Source organism: Castor canadensis, chromosome X (genome assembly GCF_047511655.1).
Source record: "Castor canadensis chromosome X, mCasCan1.hap1v2, whole genome shotgun sequence".
Lineage (NCBI taxonomy): Eukaryota > Metazoa > Chordata > Mammalia > Rodentia > Castoridae > Castor > Castor canadensis.
In genome coordinates, this window is record NC_133405.1 from 91,050,517 (window position 1) to 91,058,366 (window position 7,850).

Genomic DNA, 7,850 nt, shown 5'->3' on the forward strand with positions numbered 1-7,850 from the left:
TATTGTGATACTTCTAGCATAGCTCTTTTTGCTCAGGATTGCGTTGGCTATTCTTGGTCTTTTGTGCTTGCATGTGAATTTTAGGATTGTCTTTTCTATTTCTTTCAGAACTGTCATTGGGATTTTGTTGGGGATTGTATTAAATATGTCAATTCTTTTGGCAGTATAGCCATTTTTGCAATATTAATTCTGCCAATCCCTGAATATGGAAGATCTTTTCATCTTCTAGTTCTTCTTCAATTTCTTTCTTCAGTGTTTTATAGTTGTCATTGTAGAGGTCTTTACACTTTTTGGTTGGGTATATTCCTAGGTATTTTATTTTTTGTTTTTGAAGCAATTATAAGTGGGATTGTTTTCCTGATTTCTTTTTCAGCATGTTCAGCGTGTATACTGAAAAGCTAATTTTGTATATTGGTTTTGTGTCCTACTGCTCTGCTGAAAGTGTTTATCATATCTAAGAGCTTTTTAGTGGAGTCTTCAGGATCTTTTAGGTGTAGAATCATCTCATCTGCAAATAGGAATAATTTGATTTCTTCCTTTCCCATTTATATCCCTTTTATTTCTTTCTCTTGCCTTATTGCTCTGGCTAAGAGTCCAACCATTACATTGAATAAAAGTGTAGAGAGTGGACAGCCTTATCTTGGTCCTGATTTTAGAGGAAAAGCTTTTAGTCTTTCACCATTCAGTATAATGTTAGCTATTGCTTCTCATATATGGCCTCAATTATATGATCCTTCTATTCCTAATTTATTTAAGGCTTTTATCATGAAGGGATGTTTAATTTTTTAAAATTGGGGAGATTTTTATTGCACAGTAAGTCAGCAAGACACTTTGTTGTTGTTATCTAAGCAACATACATACATGTTCAGTTGCAGATGTTAACTAAATTTCTGTGACAAATATTCTTTTTTTTTTTAATACCAAAAACATCATAAAGTTAATGCAGAGTCTTAAGAATAATATAGTAGTCACTAAGTTTTTCTTAAGTCTTCACTTTAGATGCTGTTATTTCTAGCGCAGGTAAGCAGGCAGACAGAATCTTTGGTTGCTACCATATCAGCTGACTTGCAAACAAGAAGCCAACCATTTAAAGAATGTTTTAAGTGAACAACTTGCAAACCCTAGGGATGGAAATGCAAAATTGTGAGCATTTACTACTGTGGCTGAAGACTGTTCATGCCATTTTTCCTAAATGAGATCGCAAAAGCAGTATAGTGCAAAATAAAAGGCTTTAATAAAATATTGGCATATGCACAATTTCTACATCAATTTGAGTATGTCAACCATTTTGTTAACTTTTCTACTTGAAAAAAATGCAGTTGAAAACCAGACACCATATTTCACTATCTCAGTTAATATTCACAATTACAGCAGCTATAATTCAGGATACAATATCACCAATGCTGCCCAGAGCCAGTTTATACTGAAATTAAGTTCTTTACATTAATTAATTGGTGTTCACAACCACTGGCTAGTGTACATGTGAACTAAAATTTCTAGATTTAGAGAGAAACAAATGCTGCTCTGATCATCTGCTCTGCTTCTTCTGTTTCCTCAGTTCATGCTCAGAAATCTGTGGGGGTTTAGACTTGCTGACCATGCCCATAGGAAGGGGATGCTTGCTGTGTTGCTCCTGCTTTAACACTGTCAAATCAGTATGTAGTTGTATTGGTGGTTCAGTGTCCTAAAAAGGATGCAGAATAGTTGCCTCAAATACATGTAATCTGAGGGTTTCTCAAAGCACAGCACAAGACAATAGTTTAAATACATGGCAAATTCTTCAGGAAACCCCTTATGCAAAACTTATACAATAGTGGACATCTTCTTTTCATATTCTTGTTTCTTTGTTGAAGATTTTAGTCCTTGCCTTGGCTGGCTGGTTTTATTAAAATACATCAAAATCTATCCTAATGATTCTATGTCACCTCTGAGACTCTGCTCAATACAAAGGTATGCATGATGTTTGCATATCAGGCAGTGCCAGTGAGGTTTTTATCTTCTTCGTATGGCATGTGTTGCCTGTTGTTTCTGTACATTTTGGCCAAACTAAAATCAATAAGGAATAACTTATTGCAGTGATGCCCAATACCCATTAAGAAATTATTTGGCTTAATGTCTCTGTATAAAATTCTTGTATGCACATATTCAATTCTAGTGGTCATCTGGTCAGTTAACATAAGTACGTTTTTCATTTTGAACCTTCTTGAACAGAAATCAAAGAGGTCTTCAAGGCTGGGTCCCAGAAGATCCATACCTTGCAAGTTATAGTCTTTTTTCCGACCATACCACCATATGTGGGGAATGCCAACCCCACCTTGAGGGTTTGCTTTTGTACAGTAACTTCAGATCCCTGGCCTTCTGGGATTCTAGCTTCTCTGCCACTTCCTTGCCATTGGTGATGTTAATCACCTGATAAATGTCCCCAAAGGAGCCAGACCCAATCTTCCTCACCAGTTAATTTTTCCCTCTGACAATGAATTTGGCCTTGGAGCTGCTCCTGCTTGCTATGCTGAGATGCAAAGATGGGGGCTGGGGTTAAGTCCCAACACCTCTGAGGGGTGGAGGGAGGCCTGCTAGGCCCATCCACCTGGAACAGCAGGAAATGGGAAGCGGAGGTCCTTTTCAGGTTTCTTTTTCTTAGGCTGAAGTTTATGAAGAGTTGTTGGGGTTACTTATGTTAGGCCATTTGTTTCTGGGTGGCCAGCTCTGTCTTGTTTTCATGATCAGGCTGGAAAAAGGGCATAGTGAGTTAGGGTGGCGATACTGCTGCCACCACTGGTGCCAGAGGAACTCCTGTCACTATGCCAACATGGCTATCTTGTTACTCCAGCCACCACAAAATTCCCCCAGTCCCTAGCAGCCACTTTTTCACCAGGAAAAGCACTCTGGGAAAAGGATCTCCCACTCTAGCCCCCTAGGGTCTTCAACAAGAGGGAGGGCCCAGATGTTGAATTTTGATAAAGGATTTTACTGTATCTATTGAGATGATCATGTGATTTTGTCCTTTATTGTGTTTATGTGCTGCATTACATATATTGATTTGCATATCTTGAACCATCCTTGCACCCCTGGAATGAAACTGACTTGATTACTGTGTATGATCATTTTAATATGTGGTTGAATTAGGTTTGTAAGTGTGTTGTTGGGGATTTTTGCATTTTTGTTCATCAGGGAAATTGGCCTTATAATTTTCTTTTTTGTTGTGTTTATTTTTGGTTTTGATATCAGGGTAATACTGGTTTCATAAAATGAATTTTAAAGTTTTCCTCCCCTTTCTATTTTATAGAATAGTTTGAGGAGCATTGGTGTTACTTCTCTATTAAAAGTCTGAAATTCAGCAGTGAATCTTGTCCTGCAGTTTTCTTTGTTTGAAGATTATTCCTACTTCCATCTTGCTCTTTACAAATCTATGTTGTTCATATCCTCTTGGTCCAATTTGGCAGGTTATATGTGTCTAGGAATTTATCCATTTCTTCTAGATTTTCCAATTTATTGAAATGAAATTTCAAACATTCTCTTATGATTCTTGTGATTTCATTGATATCTGTTGTACAGCCCCCTTTTCATCTCTAAATTTTATTAATTTGGGACTTCTCTCTCTTTCGGTGAGTTTGGGAAACAAACAACTCTTTCATTGATCCTTTGTATTGCTCTCTAGTCTCAATTTCATTAATTTCCACTCTGATCCTTATTGTTTCTTTCCATTTAATAATATGAGTTTCCCTTGTTCTTATTTTTCTAAGGTCTTGAGCTGCATCATTAAGTTATTTATTTGCAATCGTTCTGATTTTTTTTAATGTACCCACCATTGTTATAAACTTCCCTATTAGAACTGCCTTTGCTGTATACAACAGGTTGAGGAAAGTTTTGTTTAATTTTTATTTAATTCTATGAATTTAAATTTTTCCTCCCTGATTTCTTTAGAGACCCACTGATCATGCAAAATTGTATTGTTCAATTGCCATGTGTTTATGTAGTTTCTTTTGCTATTGATTTCTAATTTTATTCCATTATAATCTGATGAGACAGAAGAAATTATCTCAGTAGTTTTGTATTTGTTAAGACTTGGTTTATGTTCTAAAATGTGATCTCTTTTGGAGAAAGGCTGTTAAGAAGAGTATGCATTCTGTAGCTGTTGAATGTAATATTATGTAGATGTCTGTTAAGTCCATTTATCTGTGATGCAGTTTAACTCTGAAGTTTCTTTGTTGACTTTTTTATTGTCCAGATGATCTGTCTATTGTTGAAAGTGAGACATTGAAGTCACCTCCTAGTATTGTATATGGACCTGTCTAACCCTTTGTGTCCAGTAGTGTTTGTTTCATGAAATTGGGCACACCAATGTTTTGTGTATATATATATATTTTTTTCAATTCTTCTTGATGGACTGTTCCATTTATTAATATGTAGTGACTATCCCTTCTGACTAAGTTTTACTTGAACTTTGCTTTATCAGGCATGAATATAGCTTTTATCCTGCTTGCTTTCAGATTCCAAGTGCCTGAATATTGTTTTACATTTTTTTGCTTTCAGTCTATGACACACATGTCATTGCCATTGAGGTGATTTTCTCATAGACAGCAAACAGTTGGATCTGGTTTTTAAAAAATCCATCAGCAATCTACATCTTTAATCTAAATGTTACTTCTGTCCACATTTAGGGTTATTTTTGAGAGTCAATCTGCTTTTTCATCTTAGAGGTTTGCCTGTTTATTGAGTTAACAATTTTTTTGGTGGTACTTATGTTGGAACCCAGTGCTTCACACTTGTGAGGCAGGCACTCTATCACTTGAGCCATGCCTCCAGGCCTTTTGGCTCTGGTTATTTTGGAGATAGAGTCTTGCTTTTTCCCCTGGCTGGTCTGGACCACAAGCCTCCTATTTTAAGCTTCCCACCTGGGATGATAGGCACATGCCACTACACTCAGCTGTTTTTTCTGTTAAGACAAGATCTTGCAAACCTTTTTGTCCAGGCTGGGCTTGAACTGTGATCCTTCTGATGGCTGCCTCCTGAATAGCTGAGATGACAGGTGTGCACCATCATGCCTAGCGCTTGTCTGCTATTATTCAGATTGTTTGCCTTTTTAAGTAACTTGGCACTTCTATCTCTTGTATCTTTCAATATTCTTCCCTTATTCTGTATTCTTGGTATTTTAACTATAATACAATGTGAAGAGGTTCTTTTCCAGTCAGTGTCTCTTTGGAGTTCTAATGTTGCATGTACTTGGATATCCATTTCTTCTTTTAAATTTGGGAATTTTTCTGTTATAATTTCATTCACTAAGTCTTCTCTAATTTTAATCTTTTTCTTGTCCCCCTCTTGTACATCACAAATTCATTTGGTTTGGTGTCCTCATTGCATCCAGAGGTCTTGGATGTTATGATCATGATTGGTTATTTTTTCTTTATTGCTGTCTTAATTGATATCTTAATAATTATTTAACCTTTATCTTCAATCTCTGATATTCTTTCTCCCACTTGAGCTCATCTGTGAGGCTTTCCATTGAGTTTTTATTTTATATATTGAACTTTTTCATTTCCGTTTAGTTTTTTTCCCACATTCTCTATGCTTTTGTTGAATTTTTCCTCTAAGTTTTTAAATTTTTCGTATGAGTTTGTTGGCTTTCACTTCAAGGTCTTGAATTGACTTCTTTACTTCATTCATATGTTTATTTGACTCCTCTTTGAGGTCATTAATAATTGTTGAGATAATCATTTTAAAAACTAGACTTTTAAATCTTTCTCTGGCATTTCAACCATTTCAATATCTTTGGATTCAGTTATTGAAGAGTTGTGGACTTTTGGAGAAGTCCTGTTGCCTTATTTATTCACATTTCTTGTGTTTTTAAGTAGTGATTTGTGCATCTGTTGGGATGGATATCTCTTCCGTTTTAAGTGGGGATGTTCTTAGTGATCAGCCTTCTCTTGAGGGTTCACTCCCTAGTATCATTCAGAGAGGAGAAAAGCAACAATACTGTTCAGGCTGGTGCTGTATGTTGGCTGACAGTCAGGCTGGTTAAGGGCTAGTTGTCAGCTTCAGGACTGCATTCACTTTAGAAGCTTATTTTCTTTGTGTACCTAGAGCTGCTGCTGGCCTCATCAAGTTTTGTAGCCTGTGGTCTGCACAGGTTCCCACTTTCTCCAGAGCTCTCCTAGTTTGTGCATACAGCAATGTCCAAGTCTAGGGGCATTTCCAAGTATGTTGGAGAGTGGGGTAAGTAAACCAAGCACTAAGATCTAAACTGGAGGGGAAGAATCAAGGGAACCTGGCACCACAACTACCCACTGTCAGTGCTTTCAGAACCTGCCCAGCTGTAAACTACCCTGTGGGATGGAGGAGGATAGGGAATCCAAGCAATCAGCCTTTCTTTGGTTCAGAACTCTCAGTCCTGCCCAGAGTAAACTGCACACAGCAGAGTGTCATTTCTAGGAACTGAGTAATCTTCAGGCCATGGCTTCAGTTTGGAGCTTTTACTCTGTGGTAAACCACAGGTTATGGGGCTGGCTTCTTGTCATAGAGGCTGGGACCACCAACCCCTGTACCCTTTATAGCCTGAGCTCCCTGATGCTTAAATTTCTTAACTGGCCCATGTCCACACCCCCCATTCCACGGCTGCCTCCCATGGCTGTGTCCCGCCCAGACACTGTGTAAGTGTGTTCCCAGATCCCCTAACTTGTGACTGTTCCTTGTTTTCATGTCCACAGAGTAACTCAGTTTGAAACAGTAGGCCCTCTCTCAGATGATGCCTGGCTATAGCTCACTGACTTATGGAGAGCAACAAAATGTCTTTCTTTTCCAATACTGGTTTGCCGTGCAGGCAAAACTTGTAATCCATCCTTGTGGTGGATTTAAGGCTGTGAGAATTGTGATCCTGCAGCTAGGACTGATAGTCTGTTGTCACCATGTTTGTCTGGCTTACTTTATGGTTGTGGCTTTAGCTTTTTCTTTCCCTGGAGAGCTAGGGTTGGAGTTAGCAGACTGTTTCTTACTTTTCTCTGTGTCACTTTCCTTTTTCATGCTTTTCAGCTGTCCTGTTGCCTCTTTCATGATTCTCAATGATCTTTCTCTCTTTCTTTCTTTGGAATATAGTCTGCCCTTTGTTTTTTCTAAAAGCAGATTGTTCCAAAATGGAAACATGCACATAAAGGCAAAATTAGAAGGTTCAAAGCATGTTACAAAAAGAATTGTGATAGGAGTTATGCTAAGATACAATTGATGGAATATGGTAGGGCATGAGAAAGTGATAAGTAATAGAACGTTTTCTAGATAAAAAGGTTTTTACATCATAAAATAAGGTTTTGTTCCAAGATGGAAACACACAGATATGAATAAAACCAAGAGGGTAAAAACTTGTAGTAGAAGGATTGTGGTAAGGTTTGTGATGAAATATAATTGATTAACAAACCCCAGCAATGTCTTGATAAATTTATAAAAGGTTCCTAAAAATTCACCTTAAACCTCAATAGAGCTGGGTCATAGAAAGTGTGTCATTGATCTCTCTGAGATGTCCCACTCTCCCCTATGGTGACATATTCTTCGCTCTCTTAATAAACGTTGCCATACTTAATAAACTTTGCTATTTCTTTCGCTGTTTCATGTCTTGCCTGAAATCTTCTCTTGTGGGAGTGCACAGACTGAGGACCCCAAGTGAAACTCCCAGTAACAAGTGGACTCTTTTTTTCTTCCTTCCTTCCTTCCTTTCTTCCTTCCTTCCTTCTTTTCTTCCCTTCTTTCGCTTTTTCTCTCTCTATTCTTCTCTCTCTTTCTATTGTTGAGCTGGTGGGGGTACATTGTGGCATTTACAAAAGTTCTTACAATATGTCAAATATATCATACTTGAATTTACTTGC

General features: G+C 37.5%; 1 pseudogene; it reads right to left on the reverse strand.

Moving 5' to 3' along the window:
• Positions 1 to 1,513: 1,513 nt before the first annotated feature.
• On the reverse strand, positions 1,514 to 7,047 carry LOC109681001 (casein kinase I pseudogene; annotated as a pseudogene).
• Between the last annotated feature and the right edge of the window lie 803 nt (positions 7,048 to 7,850).